We start from the raw sequence: 21,215 nt of genomic DNA, 5'->3' as shown, positions 1-21,215 counted from the left end.
CTAAACATTGTTATGTTGACTACTCAAGAGTGGATTGTTAATGGCCTTAATCATCGGATAATCTGGTAATATAATCAATGTCACTGGCACATACCTTCCGGAAACAACAGGCAAAGCTTGATGGACACATCGGCTATGAAACGCACATGGGTCCTTCGAGGAAGCCTTTCAATCCCAGTGTTTTCTCTTCCTCTGAGAAGGAAAAAGAGCTGGCTGTTGTTTTCGAACTCGAATTATATCTCTTTCCTGTGAGAAGGCATCTGGCCATACCAGCTCCTCACAAACGTTTCTTTCCCTTAAAAAAAAATATGTTTTCATTGATTTGGTTCTTTTTTTCTATTGCTGTCCCCTTCCAATGTCATATGACACCCCGAACAAAATGATTGTGACAGAGTTCACATACCACGTTACCGACAAGCTTTAGCTTAAGTTATTTGGTTGGTATTGCTCACTATCTCTGAAATGAATTTCATTGTCTTTTAGTCTTGTCTTCACTTCCATTGGGATGGTTGGGCAATTCAATTCAAGGATTTATTAAATGATACACAAAGGTAAAAATGAGATAACCTCAAGAAGTTTATATTCTACTTCCATTCTAGGTGGCATAGTTACTCAGTATTGGACTTGGAACCATGGAAGAGCGGAGTTCAAATCCTGCCTCAGATACCTACTGGGTCTGTGACCCTGGGTAAGTCATTTAACCCCTCTCATTCTCAGCTTCCTCACAACCAACTATGATTAAGCAAAAGAAATTGCCTATGTCTGATAGTGTTTGCCTCATTCTTTCCCTATTGTCCAAAGTTCGGCTTCTGAATCCATGATGGATTCCTGAATGGATTGAATTCTGCTATCTTTCAATGTTGTTTTCTTTTCCATGATTATGACCACTGGATCAAATACTTGTATTGCTTCGGTTCTGTTTGATTTGGGATACATCAGTTCATAGATGGCTTCCTAAGTTTCTCTGAATCCTCCATACTTATAGTTCCTTCAGGCAGGTAATATTTTCTTCTTTGAGCCACACTGATTTGAGTCCTTCCCCACCAGCCCTGCACACACTTGCTTTGCATGTCTTCACTACTACAAAAAGTGTCACTATTGACATTACCATGTCTATAGAGCCTTCCTCCCAGTCTCTGACCTCCATAACAACAGTGGAATGAGTCACTGAATCCGAGGAGGGCCTATTCCTTGGAGCGACTCCTCTTCCAAGATAATTTCAGATGGTTTGCAGCAGCAGTTGTATCATTTCGCAGCTATCCCAACAGTGCCTAAGTGTACCTGGCAAACATTTCACAGCAAATGTTTCACTTGAAGGGTTCTCCTTGTCCTGTATCTTTTTGTCTACTTCTTGTTCTTCACAAAAGGCATTGTTGGCCTTGCCTCCCAAGCTCTGAAGTACACCACGTTCTGGCATTAGCAATTCTGCTGCCTTGGGCAGGCAACAGAAGAGATGCCCTAGAATCAATTTATCAAGGCAAATGCTGTGGGGGTGGGGGCAGCCTTGGAGAGAGAACTTTAACCTCAGTCCACAGGGCCCTGAGCAGCAGAGAGACCTGGGCACACCAAACTGTGTGTGGGAAACAGAAACTCCAGGATCCTCTAAGGCCCCTGTTGGAAGGACACCACCAAAGGAAGGAGCAGGTAAGGCTGGGCCACCACAAAGGCTATCAGTGGGGAGGAAGAAGCTCTGTCTTGGAGTTTCCTGTTTGAACTATGCTTGCTCACTAGGGTCAAAGCTCAGTGGTTTCAACCTACAGAAAGTGTACCGGTGCCATCAGTGCCCTTTAAATTTCAGTAGCGTAGGAAGAGATGATGCCACTTGTCCTGCCCCAGGTAGAATGAATTCCAGGCACCAGGCTCTTGAGTTACAGCTCAGGCTGAAAGAAGCAAAATGGATTCCAGTGTCCACTGCAAGTCATTTTTGGTTCTAAGGAAGCCGGTCCCAAATGGGAATTAAGAGGTAGGGCTGAAGAGCTGTTGGTGTGGACTTGGGGCCACCACCAACCAAAAAGAAACCATTGAGTTTGCTTGCTTGAGGGAGACAGAATCCAGAAGCTAAGCTTGCTAAGTAGTTCATATTGAGAAGTAATCTCACTGTAATTAGTTGAATTAAAGACAAATATCTATTTGGCTGATTGGATGTATTAAAAGTAAAGAAAAAAAAAGATAACCAGCATTAGAAGACAGACACTTGCTCGTGTGGTTGCTGCTATCTGCCAGACAAGTAAGAATCAGGCACAGATTATAAGAATTTATTTTTTCAAATAAGAAATATGGTTTGGGCAACAGTTTGAGCTCAGTCTGGTAAAATCTTATTATTTTCCCACTTTGTTAAATGTTCTAAATACTTTCAGAGCTCAGCAAAACTAACAACATATTCGGGAAAATGTTTTTCTCTCTATATCTTATTTAACATAAAACTGAATTCTTCTGTCTCTAGAAAGTTGAATATTTCTAGAATTTACATTTGTTTTGAAATAAGGAATTGGCCACAAATGGAATAGGGCCTCATCGTTTTAGTCATGTTGCCTAACCAGGTAAGTGTTGGTTCCTTTTTTACAGATGAGGAAACTGATGTTCTTTGACATTTAATGACACCTCCAAGATGACAATGGCAGAATGTACAGGGTAGGGCACTGCAGCACTCCTGACCCATAAGTCAACTGCCTTAATCATCAGCCGGGGCTTCCCATTTAAGAAGTAAATGCCTATAATTTATTCTCAGCTCCAGTTACCTACTTTTTCAGGATTGTTTAAAAAAACTGTTATAGGTTTTACTCTGGCCTTTGAATCAAAGGCTTATTGTTTCGAAGAGGAATTTAAATGTGAACCGAAGGCATGCAAGTGCTTTCTTTCATTCCAGTTCTGATTCAAATCAAAGTCTGTATAACCTAAAGGACTAGTTCTGGAGCCCTGGGCTCAAATCCCAGCTTTGTGACCTTAGGCAAGTCTGTTTCCCTGTCTGAGATTCAAATTCCTCCTCTGTAAAATGGGAGGTTTGGATGAGATGAACTCTACTAGTCCTCTCTCAGTCTAACTTCCTACAATGGTATGGTTCAAAGCACGAAGGGCTATTAGAGGGATTCTTGGGACTTCTCAGAGAACTCTAAAGAAGAGAAAACAGAAACGATGTTCCAATCACTAACTGATATCTCAAAGGGAACTTAGAGGTCAATGAAACCAAGCCTGTTATTTTTATAGGTAAGGACCGATGAAATGACTTATACAGGGTCATGCAGTTCATAAATTGCCCTGGTAACAACTTTGGCCTTTCCACCTGACTGGAGATAAACACCTAAACTAGGGTAGAAGCTGTGTAAGTAGAAAAGGGAATGAATGGAAGAAGAGATGGAATTGTTAAGACTTGGTAGCAATGACGGGATTTGGGCAGGGGCTAAGAAGAGCAGGAAGAGTCAAGGATGACTCCTATGTTGTAAACCTAGATGGCTGATTGAACGGTGGTGCCTCTGACAAAAACAAGGTAGTTGGACAGAGGGAAGAACTCAGTGGGAAAGAGAAAGAGTTCTCTTTTGGATGGGCTGAGCTTGAGACACTGATGGATCATAAGGAAGAGATTTCCATCCAGCAGCTGGTGATAAGGGATTGGAACTCAGGAGAGAGCTAAGCCATGGAAGAAGTTATGAGGTCACAGTAGGTGAGAATATCTATCGACGTCTATCTCTAAGCTGTGCAGGAAGAAGGGCAACAGAAGGTTATGGTGGGTACCTAATAACAACGGGTGGATCCTCCAAGTACCAAGAAAGGAGTGAACACCAGTGGGCAATATGTGATGCTAGAGAGCAACCAATCAGTAAGTTTCCCTCGACTGCTAGTTTGGTGCTAGGAACAGTTGGTGTGATTGTGTACAAAGTTGTTCATGATGGTGTGTTTAGACCTCCCCAAAACAAAGTGAGGAGCAAGAGGTAACTCAGGGCTGTCAGAAAGAAATTATACCAAGCTACATTTCACTCCTTGGTTTGACATAGTTGGGTTTTTCTAATAGAAGGGTGTATAGGCCAGCCAAGGAAATGATCAATGATTAGCTAGAATTGCCATAAGACGGATAGTTTAGATATACAACTGGTTAAAATAAATTGACTCTATGGAGTTGTTCACTAGCAGATTGGATGGAGGTGTCAAGCAGGCCCCTTTGGGGTAAGGTCTGAGTTCAATATAAGTCAATATTTTCATTTGCTACTTAGAGGATGGAGCAGAGAGCTTGCTAATCAGATTTTCAGGTGTTCTTGAGCATTGTGGGAAAGGCATAAAATATGAGGAGAGCAAGATACAGTCTTAAAACTGGGCTGAAATCAATAAACTACAATTCAATAAAGCTCTTGTAAATGTAATCTGATTCCGATAGGAAGGCATAATCAAACGCACAAATGGAAAAGGAAAGCCAGAAGGGTCTAAGGGTTGTGGTAGAAAGTTGAGTGAACACGTGTCATTAACCAGGTTGGTGTTGAACCCAAAGGCCAATTCTGGTGAAGTCACAGAGCATTTCTTAATGGAACAAAGGAGTGGTGGTAATCTAATTCAGATCATATATTAGAGTCACTGCTCAGATTAACTAATGATCCAAGCTAGTGAAATAGACAACTGACCAATCTGGCAACCTGGGCCAACATATTCTGGATTCCAGTAGATGTCTCAGGCAGCAAGGCATCCTGGGAGGCTGCTGCTAGGGAACGTACAGGATGGCGGGAGCCAGGGAAGAGCTACACAGGGCAGTGGGGAAGAAGTTACCATCTAGTGTGTTCTCGACAAGCTCAGTTGTTTCTACCTGAGTAAGGAGTACAAGTCCTGTTGGTGCCTGCTAAATTCCAGCACCCTGGGACAAAAGTGCAAACACATCCCCCACCTTAGAGTGATATCTCTGATAGCCAGCCATAGAAAGGTTAAATGGGGTACTTGGAGGTCCCAGTTTTCATTGTCTAGTAGAAAGAGTGCATGGCTGAACACTAAAGACCTGGGTTCTCATCCGAGCCTTGCAGGACAATTATTTAACTTCTTGGGGTCTCAGTTTTCCCATCTATTAGTCAGGAAAGATAATGGCCACCACTCTTAGCTCTGAGGATGGTTGAAAGGGTCAAACATGCTTCACTGGTATCAGTAGGTGGTGTACACGGCAATAGGAGACATTGAAGCAATGAAGCAAGCAACCCAAGATAGAGGGACGGGCAAGAACACAGCGTGGGCACAGGCCATGCCAAGCCATGTGGAGAGAGGAGAACAGCAAGAGAAGCAGCAGTAGCAAACCGGAAAAGCTGAAGAACTGGGGAAGGGCAGATGAATGGAGGCAGAAAAGAGGATGAGAGAAGGCTCCCTGGCTTTTTCTTAGTCACGTGGCCCATCCATGCTCATTACAGATTGCCAGGCCTTTTGAAAATGCCAGAACATGCATCTTGTGGAAAGGCCTATTTATCCCCGGGTTCTCTGTTTATTTACGTGCTAGGCTGTAAGTTCCTGGAGGGTAGGGACTGGTTTTATTTTTCTCTGTGTCTGTCTCTAGCGTTTAGCTCTGTAAGCACAGCAAAAGACAGGGGCAAAAAGAGACAACACCCAAAGCTGTTTACCTTTAGTGGAGGGATCCCTCCTGGAAAAAGCCACTGTGAGGACGCCCTTCCCAAAGGGTGCGCGCCCCTCCCCAGAAATCACGTGCTGGAGACTCTACTACAGTTCGAATGAACCCAGGAAACACCAATCCAAATCCCTGTAAACATAGAGTCTGGTGTAATTCGAAGATCCGCAGAGAAAACAGATTTCTGTTGAAGGATGTATGAGGAGGAAAGGGGCCAGGGCTGCCACAAGAACTTCCCTGTGGCCTGACTTAGCAAGCCAGGAAAAAGGATTCTGCTCATTCTCTCCAGGAAAAAATAGGGAATCCAGAAAGAAATAATAACAGAGTGTAGGAATGAGGCCCAGATAGTGGAGAAACAAGGAGACCAGGAGGCTGCCTGGCTTCCAGGTGGTTTTCATTTAGGGTCAAGGAAGGCCCATCTCTGGTCTGGAGACACCCAAAGATGTGTTGCAGTGTTTGAGGGATGTCCAACCAGGGGAAACTGAGGCTAGGAGAGAGTGCATTGATAAAGGTGAGGCAGAGCCAGAGAGCCCAGCTGCATGGGCCCAGACTGAAATAGAAAAGAAAGCATCTCCCTGCTTGAGAAAGCCCCAAACCCAGAGGGGTTAGGAGAAATAAGGGGCAGATTTAAAGCCTTCCACAAGAGTGGGGCTGGAGGAGAGAGACAGAGGCAGAGAGGAGGGGAAGTAGAGGAAAGACTAAGGAAATAAGTGAAAAGAGCAAGGGGCATAGCAAGAAAACAGAGGCTAGAATTCCACTGGAAACAGCCATCTGGACAAGAAAAGAAAAGAAAGTGGGGTACAGCTGTCTCAGAGGAGGGAATGGCGGTCCCCGAGGTCCACCTTTGAGGAAGAGAACTTGGAGAGAGCATCTGTAGAAGCATTGAAAAAGACCTCAGAGAAGGATAATGGGATCAGTACAGGCACAATCTACATTCCAAAAAACACTGGAGGCCGTCAGGGATGAGGTAGATGATGGGAGAGCTGGGAGCTGGTCCAACCCTCTTACTTTCCAGAGTAAGAGACTGAGGCCCAGAGAAGCTAAGGAACTTGTCCATGGTCAAAGGAATGGGAAGCATTAGAGCAGGACTGCTTACTCCTATAACAGGGGAAGGGAAGCCAAAGTGAGCCAAGTGATAACACCAAGCAGGGGAGGAAATGGGAGAGGTCTAAAGCTGGCCTTCAAAGACAAGAGCCCCAAACATGAGTGAAGCAGAATTCAGAGCAGAAATATGCCATTTCAAAAGCAGCAGGAAAACCTGGAAGGTTTGAGATGCTCCCCGTAGGGCTCAGAGAAGAGAATTCCAAAAATAAGAATAAGACAGAGAGGGAAATTGATTGCTCTGCAAGCAGTTTTGGTTGGGCCTCTTCCTGCTGGTCTTTTGGCTCAAAGAAACAGAGTGGATTTGGGGGTTGGTGCGCACAGGTGACCTTGCTCTGGCCTCTGGCTTGGAAGATGTATGTGGGCAATTTTGGAGGACAATGAATGAAGGAGAGCAAAAACTCCAATTTGTGAGTCTCTGCCTCTCCGGGCAAACGGACAGGAAACTGAGCCTGGAACTGAACAGGAGGAGGAGGGAAAGCTGGATTGCCTTTGGGAAACTGTATAGTTCTCCCAATGACCGCAAGCTTCTCCCTCAAACGAAGGCCCATCTTTTTAACAACATTCTTGATTTATTGTGTGCTACAAGTCATGGAACAGCATGGCTCTCCAAAGGCCTGGTGCAGAGAATCGCTCAAAGGGCAATGGAAGGGCACATGGTGGGCACAGACAGGCGGCAGAACATTACAAATGAGAAACTGTGCAGAAGCAGTGGCACAAGGGATAACATCAGAGGAACTATTTGACAGGAAAGAAAGATGGGATAATCATGTGGCAGAAGCAAGGGCAAACTCCACTGGTAACCATGAGAGGAAAGGAGGCCCCCAGCTTGTTGGGCAAAAGTGGCACAGGCCAGGGGGGGCGTGAATGGGCTACTAGCTGTCTCGCCAGCATGGGGAAGTTTGCAGTCACGAGAGGAATTACTTGTGGATAGCCTTCTCTCTCACTTCCCAGAGGAATGGTATGGGGTGCGGATTCAAACCAATATAGAAAACAGGACACTAAGGAATAAGCTTCTGAAAAAAAGGGTGGGTGGAGGGGTGGAGGGTCAATTGATATGATAGAATTTCTGCATAAAAGAGACAAGAAGTTGTGAGATGGAATGTGGAAGACACCACTGCCTAAGGGAAGGTCTTGGGCCCATTGGCTGTCCCCCATCATGATGTATTTATCCCTGGGAAGATATAGCTTGGAGTTGAATGGGGTGAGGTATGCCATAGTAATAAATAAAGGTCAGAGTCTCCAGACCCCAAAGAAAGGGGAAAAACATAGGCCTGTTCAAAGGGAAAGAAAGGTAAAAGATGAGGTAAGTCTCTGAGGCCAGGGAGGGAAGCCTGGCTACTGGCAAGATATGTTTAAGAATGCTATCAGGGGAAGAAGGAAAGCCAAAGGCAAAAGGGGTTATTCTCATGTGCAGAAGCAATTAATAGAAACAATAGACAGGGAAAAAAGCCCACAAATGGTGTCCCAAGTGTGGTAGAGGAGCAAAACTCCCAAAGCCAATGAAAGGAGTGTCTCTAAACAGACACAGTCAGGGTCAGGAGGAAAGAGCAGGAATAAAGATACTATCTCTAGAGAAGAGAAAGCCCATCAGTGGCCTTAAGAAAGGAGCCAACAGAGAAGCTGATGCTAATGAATGAGTTTGTCTGAGCTGTTTCAAGTCCAATAAAAGGTCCAGAGGGCAGAGAATGGAGACGGCTTGTGGTGAGGGTGCCAGTCAAAGAAGGGAGACTTGAGTGATCTCCAAGCAGATACGGAGCCACAAGACCAAATTGCTGAAGAGGCAAAGCATTCTGGGGTCTGCTGACCTCCTCGCTCTTGACTTTTCTGAGAGTCTAGGATGGCCTTTCAAGGAGCCCTTCAGCGGCATACAGGGTAAAAGTTAACCGCTCAGCACACTGAGGCAAAGCTATTTAAAAGAAGAGAAGGAGGCTATTAGAAACTAGAGGCCACCTACATGACCAAGCACTGATTCCAGGAGCTTTTCAGGAATCCTGCTATAAAGCTGCCAGAATGGTAGAGGGCAGGCAGCATAAGGCACGACGGTGGGGTAGAAAGGGGCAGGAAGAAGCCAACTGGTAAACTTCAGAGAAATTACAGAAAGTGCCAAAGGAGGGAGGCCTCAAAACAATTTCTTGTGTTTGGTTCAAGAAAAAGCTCTGGACTCGAGAAACTGAGTTTCTCTGGAAAACCACACAAAGGAATAGAGTACCAGCTAAGCCTCAGAAACATGAGGATGGCACATGCCAGCTTGACATCTACCCTCAAAGGGTGGGTGGAGAGAGAAAGGTGAGGCTGCCCATGAGCAACAACAATAACTATAACTTCTCTTTCTAAAGAGCTTTAAGACTGGCACGGCACTTTGCCCACAAGCGCTCTCCCACTCTCTCTCTCTCTCTCTCTCTCTCTCTCTCTCTCTCTCTCTCTCTCTCTCTCTCTCTCTCTCTCTCTCTCTTTCTCTCTCTCTCTCTCTTTTTTATGCCAAGCACTGTCCAAGATACTAGAGATCCAAAGACCCAAATGAAATGATCCTTGCTTGCCTTCAAGGAGTTTACATTTTACTGGATCCTAACCGAACCCCCTTCCCAAATATGATTATCTCTACCTTGCAGAGGAAGAAATTAGGCCTCAGAGAGACTTAATGATTTGCCCAAGGTTGCCCAGATAAGAAGTGTGGGAGAGCAGCATTAAATGTGGTCCCACGGAAAGAGCACCGAATGTAGAGTTGGATGACCTGAGTACAGATGCCAGGGCACAGATTTTGTTACTTATTGTCCGTGTGACCTCAGAAAAGTTATTTAACTTCTTTGAACCTCCGCTCCCTCTTCTGTAAAATTAAAAGGGTTGCATGAAGTGATTTCAAAGAGCCTTTCTAGTTCTAGATACTTGCTCCTCCAGCTCTTTTATTCATTATACCATACTGCCCCTAACAGTAGAACGTAATCTCCTTGAGGACAGGGATTGCTTTGTTTGGTTGGCTCTGTATCACCAGAGGGAAGCAGAGCATCTGGCAAATAGTACTACGTGCTTACTAAGTGCTTGCACCCGAATGGGGTGCATTCTGCCACAGTGAAGGTCCTGGCTAAACTCACGGCATCATTTCAAGTGTGTGGAGGCCTACATTATTATTTCAGTGAAAAGTATAGTTACTCAAAAGACATCAGTTTAATCAGTCAGGCTTGAAAAATAGGGTAGATGAAAAATGTAGACGAAATCCTCACTGGATCTATCCAAATTTACATACCGGTCACTGGGGATCTGCCCATCTTGGTGTGACTTTAAGCTGTAAAATGAACTGGGTCTAAACTTGGCTGGGAAGAGTAGAAGAAGCAGGAACACACTGGGAAAACTGGAGAGTACCTTTAAGAATGGGGAATAATTCTTGTTCATGGCCATGAAATAGCTGTGCAAAGACTTTTTAAGAGTACATACGCTTCAATCGCAAAGACTAGAGCAAGGAACAACGTGTATCAATGTGCAGAGTCTCAAAGATGGGAAACCAAGACATGGCAGTCTTGAATATGTAAAAGAGAAGGCTGGGTCAGGGAGTATTCATGGCATATACTGGGGAGAGAGAGAAGCTCTAAGGGGAAACTGGACAATAAAACCAAAGGAAGCCAAGGCAGAAGCATGGGAGTTAGAAACTGTAATTAGACAAGATGGTGAATTCTTCCTGGGCCTAATTTTCTTTCCTTAGCTACGGCTTGATCTGACCAGTGGGAAATGTGGGACCACCAATGGGGGCCTCTCTCACAAACTATGGAACAACAGGGCAAACTCCACCAAGCAGGAGTTCCCATCGTTATCTACCAACTGAGGAAGGAGGCTAGGGCTTGATCAGTGCAAGATTGGGTCACAGTTGCATGCTCTTGTGTTTCAACATAAAGAAAGCAAGGCAATAATGATTAGGGTGCAGGCTTCAAGTGCCACCTGTCTATGTCAACAGCTCAGAGGGAAAGAGGTAGGCCAGGGAAACAAGCAGAAAGGTAAACTCATGGAAACGGTGGTCAAGTGTAAGACGTAGCTAAGGACCTAAAACGGTAAACCAAAGGAGCATTGAGCAAAGGCATATTGCAAGGGGGAACTGGAGATAGAATACAAAAGCTGATGGATTTGAGGATGGAGACGACACTGAAAATACCTTTAAGAGGCTACAGGAAATACAAGAAGGACAACCAGAGGTAACACGTGCAATATTTTATAAGACAAATCACTGGTAAGAGTCAAATTGGAGATCTGAGCTAGGAGAGACAGCATCCCTCAGGAGAAGGGCAGGAAGCAGGAATTTTAGCCACTCTGGACACTGGATAAGCTCAAAGCAAAGATCAGGGAAACCAGGGAGCCTAGACAGTGCGCTGATAGGCTTTTGAGCTATAGGGAGCCTTCAAAAACATCGAATTCTAGGATCAGAATTGGAGAGCTGGAAGGAACTCAGAGGTCACATAGTTCAGCCTTCTCATGCGACAGAGGAGGAAACCAAGGCCCAGAAAGACTGTGCTTAAACTACACACTAGCTCATCCGTGCTCCAATTGTCTGATTCAGACCTTTGTGGGAGTGAATCTCTCTGCACCTGAGGTATTATTTGAGTCTAGTTTGCATTGCTAACTTAGGGAAATCCAGGCCACTCAGGACCATCCGTGGGCCTCAGTTTGCATATGTGCCCTTGTACCAAACAGAAGGGCACATATAGAAGGATTAGGGGCCAGAGAGAGAGGATGGTGATTTCTTACTGGAGCATCCCTTGCTCCTGGCAGGTTCATTAGTCATCAGTGATTCAACTCATCGCCCGAGGCCCCATCCAATGCAGGCATACCCTTCCTCCCTAGGCTGTATAAGAGATATATTGATCCAGTAGCAAAAGCCATTTAATGAACATGTGAAACAACGTAATAAACAGAAAGGGAATTAGGTAGCAAAACATCTTCTATACCCATATACAAAGGGTTACAATTTCCCATAATTCCAAGGCAGTTAGGGTGTAATTCTCCCTTCATCCTTCTAATGGCCAACCCATTCATTTTACAGAGGAGGAAACTGAGACCCAAGGAGAGGAACAGATTTCCTGAAGGTCACACAAGCAGTAAGTAGCAGAAAGGGGCCTCAGGGTCCATACAATCATGTCCGTCATAATTTTACGGCGCTCAAACATTTTCCAAGGGCTGTCATCCCATCTCCCCTATAAGGCTGGCTGCCCAGTTGTCCTTTCCCTGGAAGAGGAAGCAATATTTCTGGCCTCTCTGGGAAGCACAGCCTCAGACACTAGGGGCCCTGATGAGAAGAAAAAGGACAGTTAAAAGAGGGAGAAGAAATGCGGAAAAGCAAAGCAAAGCAAAAAGTCTGAGTTTCTAGGAAGTTGATACCATAACGTTCATGGAAATGTTGTTGCTTTGGTAGTGGAGAAGAATGGTAAATATGTAAATACCTTTTTATGATAAATAGAATCTCGTGGGAATAAAATGAGATAATAGATAGGAAAGTGCTTTGCCAAGCTAAATACCTTACAAATGTAAGGTAATAAAGCCTTTCCTGGGAGCAGTTCTTAAATAGACCAATCTTTTTCTCCAAAAACATTTAGCTTCCCCAACTCTCCGATTCTATCGTCCCCAATTTACTTCCCTGATCCTCTAAAAGACAAAGAGGGGACTAAGAGGCTAGGGCACAATCCACAAAGAGACCCAGATTTGATGTCCTTTAAAACAGAAATTCCAGGGGGCAGCTGGGTGGCTCAGTGGATGGAGAGCCAGGTCTAGAGATGGGAGGTCCTGGCTTCAAATCTGACCTCAGACATTTCCCAGCTGTGTGACCCTGGGCAAGTCACTTGACCCCCATTGCCTAGCCCTTACCACTCTTCTGCCTTGGAAGTGATACACAGTATTGATTCCAAGATGGAAGGTAAGAGTTTAAAAAAAGGAATTCCAGTGAGCCTCCTGACACCTGGCACATTCTAGCTGGGGTATTTTCATTGTTTTAAATGGTCCTTCTGACACAATCCAATTGAAAGCATTTATTTCATATATATAATATTTTATATTATATTTACACATATCAATATGAATAAAATTTCTATAGATATATATTTATTAATTTATACCATATAATAATAGATCATATAAGAATAGACATATAATAAAAATGAAAATAAATCTATATTTATTTACATTTTTATTAAGTGCCTGCCAGGTACCAGGCAGCATCTTAAATCCTAGAGACAACCAGACAAAAAGCAAATGGTCTTGTCTTCAGGGAACTTATGTTCTCCAAGGACAGAAGGGGATGTCAAGCCTAGAAGTAAAGAAATAGTCATTCGAAGAGGGAGGAAGGGCTAAAAACAGACAGGAAGTGTCTCCTGTTCGATGTGGCATCTGAGCTTTGAAGAAGCTGCAACGTGTCAGGGAGGGTGAAAAGCTGACCCCTTTCAGGATTTCCCAGAGAGAAGATGTAGCAGGGAGCCTGGGACATTCCAAGGGAGCAGGCACAGAGTCACAGGCTCCAGGAGTATACCCCAGATTTTCTCTGCAATCTCTGCTCTTCCTGTTCCTTAGATACATGCCCGCTGAGCCATCCTACCTAAGTTCCTACTGGCATAAAAGCAAGTAGGCACCGCCCAGGCCCCTGCCTAGACCCCCAGGGATCTGCAGATGGACCTTGGAGGCCAACATGGGCACCTCCTGTGGGCCTGCTTAGAGCCATCTATCTGCTCCTCATAGTCCTCGTACTTTCTTTACGGCTCCGTTTCAGGTTGGCTTTTGAAGAAGTTTAGCTCAATCTGGGTATCAGTGTTAAAAAGAAATTCACTTTGGGAGTGTGGAACACGGTTTCCATGTTAAAGACGTCACCTTTAGGCCAGCACAGAAAAGGGGGAAACGGAGAAGAGAGGCTGCAGTGGCCAGGAGAGAACATCTTGAAGCAACCCACGCTGGGCTTTGATCCTTTCAAAGGTCGATTCCTCAGACAATTTATTTCAAAAGGCTTGGCTTCTAAGATAATTGGTCTTGTTTATCCTTATTGTGGGGCACAGCTAGCTCCCTCTCCAGATTGCGGCTTCCCCATCTGGATTCACAGCATGGACAGGTGTTTTCTGTCTGGACCGAATGCCTTTTAAGTGTTACATTTGTGGCCTAAATTGCTCGATGTCTATTTAAATACAACAGATCTTCACCTTTAGCAAACCTAATTCCAAGTCTGAATAAGGGGACGGTGGTGGACGTAACACTATGGAGAGGGTGGCTGGCCCTTCGTTGTGTGAAAGGAGTCGAAAGTTGCCCAACAGAAGAGCATATATCATTCGATCGCCAGAACAGTTTGTTGCCATTGAGGGGAGCAGGGCAATCTCACATGGAGAAGGAGTCAGCATGCCATTCGAAGACATCAGCCTGCTCTACCCAAGCTGGTGGCACCCATAAGCTCCTAAACCAGCGAAAGAAAGTGATATTTCTCCCTCTGGAGGTGCATAGCATTGCCCATCATGTCTTGCAGGATCATCCCTGCTGAGGGTAGCCAGGTTTTCATCGTCGATCATCTCACAATATTGCCGTTACTGTGTACGGTGCTCTCCCAGTTCAGCTTGTTTCGCACTGCACCGGGTCATGTGATCTTTCCAGCTCTTTCTAAAATCCTCCTGCTCATCACGCCTTCCAGCACAATAGTATTCCATCACTGGCGTGGGCCACAATGTGTTCAGCCATTCCCCAATGGATGGATGTCGCCTCCATTGCCAATTCTTTGCCACCACAGATAGAGCAGCTAGAAATATTTTTGTACAATGAGGTCTTTTCTCTCTCTTTGAATCTCTCTGGGACACAGACTCCATGGCAGGATTACAGGATCAAAGGGTATGCACAGTTTTACAGAGCTTTGGCCATGATTCCAAATTGGAGTGAGGGCATTCTTGACAACTTTGGCCAAGGTGAGGAAAATGGCTCGCCAATGTCAGGTACTGTGTTCAGGCAACAGCTACGGGGATGATGGCTGAGAGCCATCTCAGCTGGCATTTTATCCTTGAGAAAATAGGAAAGATTGAGATCCTTTGGTTGCCACGATATGGCTGGTGCTCTGGCACAGTGATGGCAGGGGCGGCTGGGGCTCTGACAAGGCAGCCCAAGAAAACCGTGCTTAGGCAAGGGCGAGCCAAGGTAAACGTCCTCATAGGCCATCCTGGTAGTGCTCACTACTTTTTTTCTGAGCCTGGGATGCTGTGGCTGCCAAATGTTCCTTATTTATTATTTATCAATCAACATATGTGTTCATTTGACAAACACATTAAAGAGCTTTCAAACAAATGCAAAACACAGTAAGATGACACAGACAGATGAGATAGGGAGAGGGACAGCTTCGGCAGGAGGCTTGGAGCGGGATTCCAAAGATGCAGCAGGCCCTGCCTCAGGGAACCCACATCTAATAGGTGCAGCAGGCAGGCAGGGTGGCCTGAGGAGGCATACCCAGAAGGCACCATGCACAGATGTATGATTTAGGGGTCTCCTCCACCTCACTGGCCTACTTGAGGCCTTTCATCCTTGGCTGCCACACTGCTCTGGCCAGCATCCTCTCACATCCCACACAGATTCCCTTCTCATGTTCACATTCCAGCCGAACTGTCAGCATGTCTGTGGACCTGGTCCTGCCTCCCCTTCACCGCCTCCCTTCAGTTCAGTTTAACGAGTCTCCTTTAGGTCCCAGTATGCACCGGACAAAGGAAGCCAAAAGCAAGGCGCAGGCTGCCCTCAAAGAGCTGCCATTCTACTCAGGAGATGGAGAGTGCTTATGGGTAGGTAAATGCAACTACAGAGTTCATGCAGACCAATTGGACGTATTAGCAGGGATGGAGCCACTACCCAGGGCAAGGCTTTTCACCTTAAAGGGAATGCTTCAATGGCAGCCAGACACGTTCTCCCCTCTGAATTGCTTTTGTCCATTTATTTTCTATGTTTTCCTTTTTTGAAAATTTCTTTGTTACAAAGGACAACTGGGAAAGTGCAGAGGAATATAGGGGAAATGGAGGCAATGTAAAAACGAAAGATATCAGTGCGAATATATTCAAATGAAAATGTTTTTCAAAGAAGACAAGGGAAGGGTGGTCTGAGGCCTGCAGAAGCAGCCCAGATGTTGAAATGTTCCTCAGGCACTCCCCGATGTAGGGTGACCAACTGGCAGGGCCTTCCCCACCCAAACTGACTCTCTAACCCAGCATGCCAAGATTGTTCAGAACCTCAAGCTCTGTAGCGTGGACGTAGGCCCTTTCCCTACTTGAGGCCATTTCCACCAAGTGGCCCTCAGGCTGAGGGCCCACAAGCACAAGTACATGTCAAGCTACACCACTTAGTCAGAGAGGTGGAGGGAAGAGAGAGAGAGAGAGAGACAGACAGACAGACAGAGACAGACAGAGACAGACAGAGAGAAAGAGGCAGAGGGAGGGAGAGAAGGAGAGGTAGAGAGAGAGGGAAAGAGAGAGACAGAGAGAGAGAGAGAGAGAGAGAGAGATAGGGAGGGAGGGAGGGAAGGAGGGAAGGAGAGAGAGACACAGAGAGACAGAGAGAGAGGGAAAGACAGACAGAGACAGACAGAGACAGAGAGAAAAGGGGAGAGAAAGAGAGACAGACAGACAGAGAGGGGGAGAGAGAAAGAGAGAGGGAGAGAAACAGACAGAGACAGAGGGGAAAGAGAGAGAGAAGAGAGAGAGAGAGGGAGAGAGACAGAGAGAGAGACAGAGAAAGAGGGAGAGAGACAGTCAGACAGACAGACAGAGAGACGGGGGAGAGAGAGACACAGAGAGAGAGACAGAGACATAGAGAGAGTCACAGAGACAGACAACCAGAGAGAGACAGAGACATAGAGTCACAGAGAAAGACAGAGACAGAGAGACAGAGATAGAGAAAGACAGAGAGAGAAACACAGAGACCTAGAGACAGAGAAACAGCAGAGACAGAGAGACAGACAGAGACAGAGACAGAGAGAGAAACAGAGACACAGAGAGAGACAGAAAGATAGAGAGACAGAGAGAAAGAGAGAGACACACACAGAGACAGAGACATAGAGAGAGACACAGAGACAGAGACAAAGAGAGACAGAAAGACAGAGAGACAGAGAGAAAGAGACACACACACAGAGAGGGAAAGAGAGAGACATAGAGAGAGACAGAAAGACAGAGAGACACAGAGATACAGAGAGAAAGAGAGAGACAGAGAGAAAGAGAGCGACAGAGAGAGACACACAGACAGAGACAGAGACAGAGAGTCACAGAGAAAGACAGAGAGAGACAGAAACAGAAACACAGAGACAGAGAAACAGAGAGAAAGAGAGAGACAGAGAGAGAGACAGAGACACAGAGAGAGAAACAGAGACACAGAGAGACAGAGAGAAAGAGAGAGACACACAGAGAGGGACAGAGACATAGAGAGAGACAGAGAGCCAGAGAGAGACACACACAGAGAGGGAAAGAGAGAGACAGAGAGAGACAGAGAGAAAGAGAGAGACAGGAGAAAGAGAGAGACACACAGAGAGACAGAGACATAGAGAGAGTCACAGAGAGAAAGAGACAGAGAAAGAATGAGAGTCACAGAGGGAAAGAGAGAGAGAGACAGAGAAAGACAGAGAGACAGAGATAGAGAGACAGAGAGAGAAACAGAGACACAGAGAGAGAGACCCAGAGAGACACAGAGACAGAGAGAGACAGAAAGACAGAGAGACAGAGAGAAAGAGACACACACAGAGAAGGAAAGAGAGAGACAGAGAGAAAGAGACAGAGAAAGAATGAGAGACACAGAGGGAAAGAGAGAGAGAGACAGAAAAAGACAGAGAGAGAGACAGAGACAGAGAGACAGAGACAGAGAGACACAGAGACACAGGGAAAAAGAGAGACAGACAGAAAGAGAGAGACAGAGAGAGAGACAGAGACAGAGAAAGACAGAGAGAAACACAGAGACAGAGAAACAGAGAAAGAGAGACAGAGATAGACAGAGAGAGAGACAAACAGAGACAGAGAGAAACGTACAGAGAGAGAGACATAGACAGAGCGACACACACACAGAAACAGAGAAAGAGAAAGACACAGAGAGAGACAGAAAGACAAAGAGACATGGAGACACAAAGAGACTGAGACAGAGAGAGAGTGACAGAGAGAGACAGAGACAGAGGGAGAGACAGAGATGGAGAAAGAGAGAGTGACAGAGAAATAGACAGACAGACAGAGAGACACAGTGAGAGAGACAGAGACAGATACACAGATACAGATACAGAGAGAGACACAGAGAGAAAGACAGACAGACAGAGACAGAGGGAGAGACAGAGATGGAGAAAGAGAGAGACAGAGAGGAGGGAGGAAAGACAGAGAGGGAGAGGGAAGAAAGAGAGGGAGTCAGAGAGACAGAGAGATGGGGAGAGAGAGGGAGAGAGACAGAGACAGACAGAGGAGAGACAAAAAACAGACAGAGAGACAGAGAGAGGGAAGAAAAAGAGAGAGACAGAGAGAGGGAGAGAGGGAAAAGAAGAGACAGAGAAGCAGAGAGAAAGAGGCAGACAGAGGGACAGAGAGAGACAGAGAGACCCAGAGAGAGAGAGATGAAGAGAGAGACAGAGAAAGAGATGGGGGGGGGGAGAGAGACCAAGAGAGAGAGACAGAGACAGAGAGACAGAATGAGAGACAGACAGAAAGAGATAGACAGACAGAGACAAAGAGAGGGAGAGAGACTGAGACAGATAGAGACAAAAAGAGGAGTGAGAGAGAGAGACAGAGACAGACAGAGGAGAGACAAGAGATAGACAAAGAGAGACAGAGAGGGAGAGTTGAGTAGCTAAGTAGTTCAGTGAATAGAGTATCAGGCCAGCAGTAGAGAGGACCTGGGTTCACCTCCTAGCTGTGTGACCCTGGGTGAGTCACTTAACTTTAATTGCCTAGCCCTTATCACTCACTCTTCTATCTTGGAACTAAGGTAAGAGTTAAAAAAGGAATAAAATGGAATCCCTATATATAAGTGGCCTAAAGACACGAACTGGGCGAGGCCTACAGGTCTCAGACAGGCCAATCGCCCTGCTCTGAGCACTCTTGGGGTGAGGAGATGTGAGCCTTCCCCGGTCCTCACATGTCTCTGGTTCCCCCAAGGCCAACTTTCCCAAAGCCCCTTGCTTCAATTGTTTGGGCTCATCCTATTGGCTACGGTCCCAGAAAGCTTGCTGGGCCCTAGGACATAAATACTGTGAAGGGCTTTCTTTTGTCTTCCCCACATAGGCTCATGGCAAGGAAGAGTGGAGGAGAGGGAGAAAGAGTCTCAAAGTCACAAAGACCTGGGTTCAAGTGCTGCCTTAGCCAAGCACCTGGCACACAAGTGGCACTTAATAAGTGTTTAGTGACTGACAACGGTATGACCCTGGGAAAGGTACTGAAGCTCTCCGTGTCTCCAAGCAACTATAAGGCTTTATGTTAGGAGAAGGTGCTAGCCTGGATTTGCGGAGGGAGCTCTCTTATTTGGGAGTTTTCCATACCCATGGAATGACACCCTCTCGGCCCTCTCCCTCACGCAGCCTGAGGAAGGCCATTGTCTTCCCTTTTCATCCTAGAATCTCTCTGGTCTTTGGGGGTAACTGCCCCAGCCTCCTTTTTCCATAACTTTCTTGAGGCTAGGAAGCCACCGTACACCATGTACTGTAAAATGGCAGCCAATAGCAAGTGTGCTTTGCTTTATGCAATAATAACTCACATTTCCATAGTGATACTTTAAGATTTTCAAAACACTTTGATAGACATTGCTCATTTGATTCTCACAACCACCTTGGGAGGCAACTATTATTTCTATCCCCATTTGACAGATGAGGAAACTGAGGCAGAAAGCGGGTAAATGACTTGTCCAAGGTCACACAACTAGTCTGTTTCAGAGGCCAGATTTTAACCCAGGTCTTTTAAGTCAATCTACTCTAAGGATTCCTGGAAATGTGTATGTGACTCACATGTTCATAAACTAAATTCAATTTTAAATGCATTTAGGGAGCCCACTAAATAAGATCGGTGCCAGGACCTTTTTCTCTTCCCATACCTCAGGCATCTTAATGAGGCTCTGGGATGTTGTCAGAGGCCTTCCTCCTCAAATGCAGATCATAGCTGGTAACCCACACTTGCTCCACAGCTTTGGTAGAAGGTGTCCAAGGGTTCCTGAGGCCAATAAAACCCCCAATGTGTCACCATGTATCCAATATGCTGAGGATTTATCAGAAGGGTTTTTTTCATCCTTTGTAACGTGACCATTCACTAACTCTGTGTTACATAAATCTGGATTTTTGTATCTAAAACTTAAGATGAGACTCACTTCTCTAAAGAGGAGGAACCTTTTCTGCTCTTGGAGTCTGTCCTTTTAGAGCATCACACAATCACGCTGAAATTTCTTTCAAATGGCATTGCTAATTCCTATTAAACTTGTGGTCAGTTATGACTCTCAGCTCCTTTTCTTCAATACTTGTCTGAGGTCCGTCCTGCCCATCTTCTCTTTATGATGATAGTTTTTTCCCCTTCACTAGGAAAGTCTATGAAAGGAAACTTGGAGAATAGGACAGATTGCCAACTTTGGATTGAAAATGTTTATTGAATTAATGAATTTAGACTATTTTTCCATGGTTCCATGATTCACATCCTTTCCTTTCTCAAGTTTCTCAGAATCTTTATTAGGGAAAAATTGAAGATGATGAAAGAATGAATGAATAAAAGAAAGAAAAAGAAGAAAGAAAGAAAGAAAGAAAGAAAGAAAGAAAGAAAGAAAGAAAGAAAGAAAGAAAGAAAGAAAGAAAGAAAGAAAGAAAGAAAGAAAGAAAGAAAGAAAGAAAGAAAGAAAGAAAGAAAGAAAGAAAGAAAGAAGGAGAGAAAGAGAGAAGGAGAGAAGGAGAGAAGGAGAGAAAGAGAGAAAGAGAGAGAGAAAGAGAGAGAGAAAGAGAGAAGGAAAGAAAGAAAGAAAGAGAGAAAGAAAGAGAGAAAGAAAGAAAGAAAGAAAGAAAGAAAGAAAGAAAGAAAGAAAGAAAGAAAGAAAGAAAGAAAGAAAGAAAGAAAGAAAGAAAGAAAGAAAGAAAGAAAGAAAGAAAGAAAGAAAGAAAGAAAGAAAGAAAGAAAGAAAGAAAGAAAATTTGTCTAGCCTTTACTATATGCTAGACACTGTACTAAGCACTGGGGATACAAAAAGAAAAAGCAAAATGTGTAGGAAAAGTTCAGGAGGGAGATCAAGTCAAAGCTAAAGAGACAGCCTAGCTAGGTTGTAAGTGGCATGAAAAGAGAGCGCCCCTAAAGTCTAGAAATTCCCTTGAGAAAAGTGGGAGATCAAGAACCTGTGCAAACCAAAGGAAGGACAATAGATGGTCTGGGGGTGCAAACAATCAAATGGAATTAAACACACACTCTTGACATGGGCAAAAGGAAAGGGTGTGTGTGTGTGTGTGTGTGTGTGTGTGTGTGTGTGTGTGTGTGTGTGTGTGTGTGTGTGTGTGTTGTTTGTGGACTTGTTTTTTGGTAGTTTGTCAAAGAAATTTCATGTGGAAGAAAAGACAGAAACTGAACTGCAC

The 21,215-nt window shown here is 45.0% G+C and overlaps 1 protein-coding gene across 3 annotated transcripts in view; it reads left to right on the top strand.

The window, feature by feature from the left end:
• Positions 1 to 1,396: 1,396 nt before the first annotated feature.
• Positions 1,397 to 21,215, top strand: part of LOC100009905 (chromatin target of PRMT1 protein-like) — a 40,756-nt gene continuing 20,937 nt past the window's right edge. Inside the window, exons 1-2 of one of the 3 annotated variants that reach the window (XM_056809758.1) lie at positions 1,397 to 1,644; positions 11,712 to 11,766. The gene's annotated coding sequence lies outside the window, so the exon portion shown is untranslated. Of the gene's footprint in view, positions 1,645 to 3,010; positions 3,815 to 11,711; positions 11,767 to 21,215 lie in introns of those variants that run through there. The other 2 variants (XM_056809759.1, XM_056809760.1) reach the window with 2 other exon arrangements.

Source organism: Monodelphis domestica, chromosome X (assembly GCF_027887165.1).
Source record: "Monodelphis domestica isolate mMonDom1 chromosome X, mMonDom1.pri, whole genome shotgun sequence".
NCBI lineage: Eukaryota > Metazoa > Chordata > Mammalia > Didelphimorphia > Didelphidae > Monodelphis > Monodelphis domestica.
The sequence above is the reverse complement of the archived record's forward strand: the minus strand, read 5'-3'. Positions and strand labels throughout refer to the sequence as shown.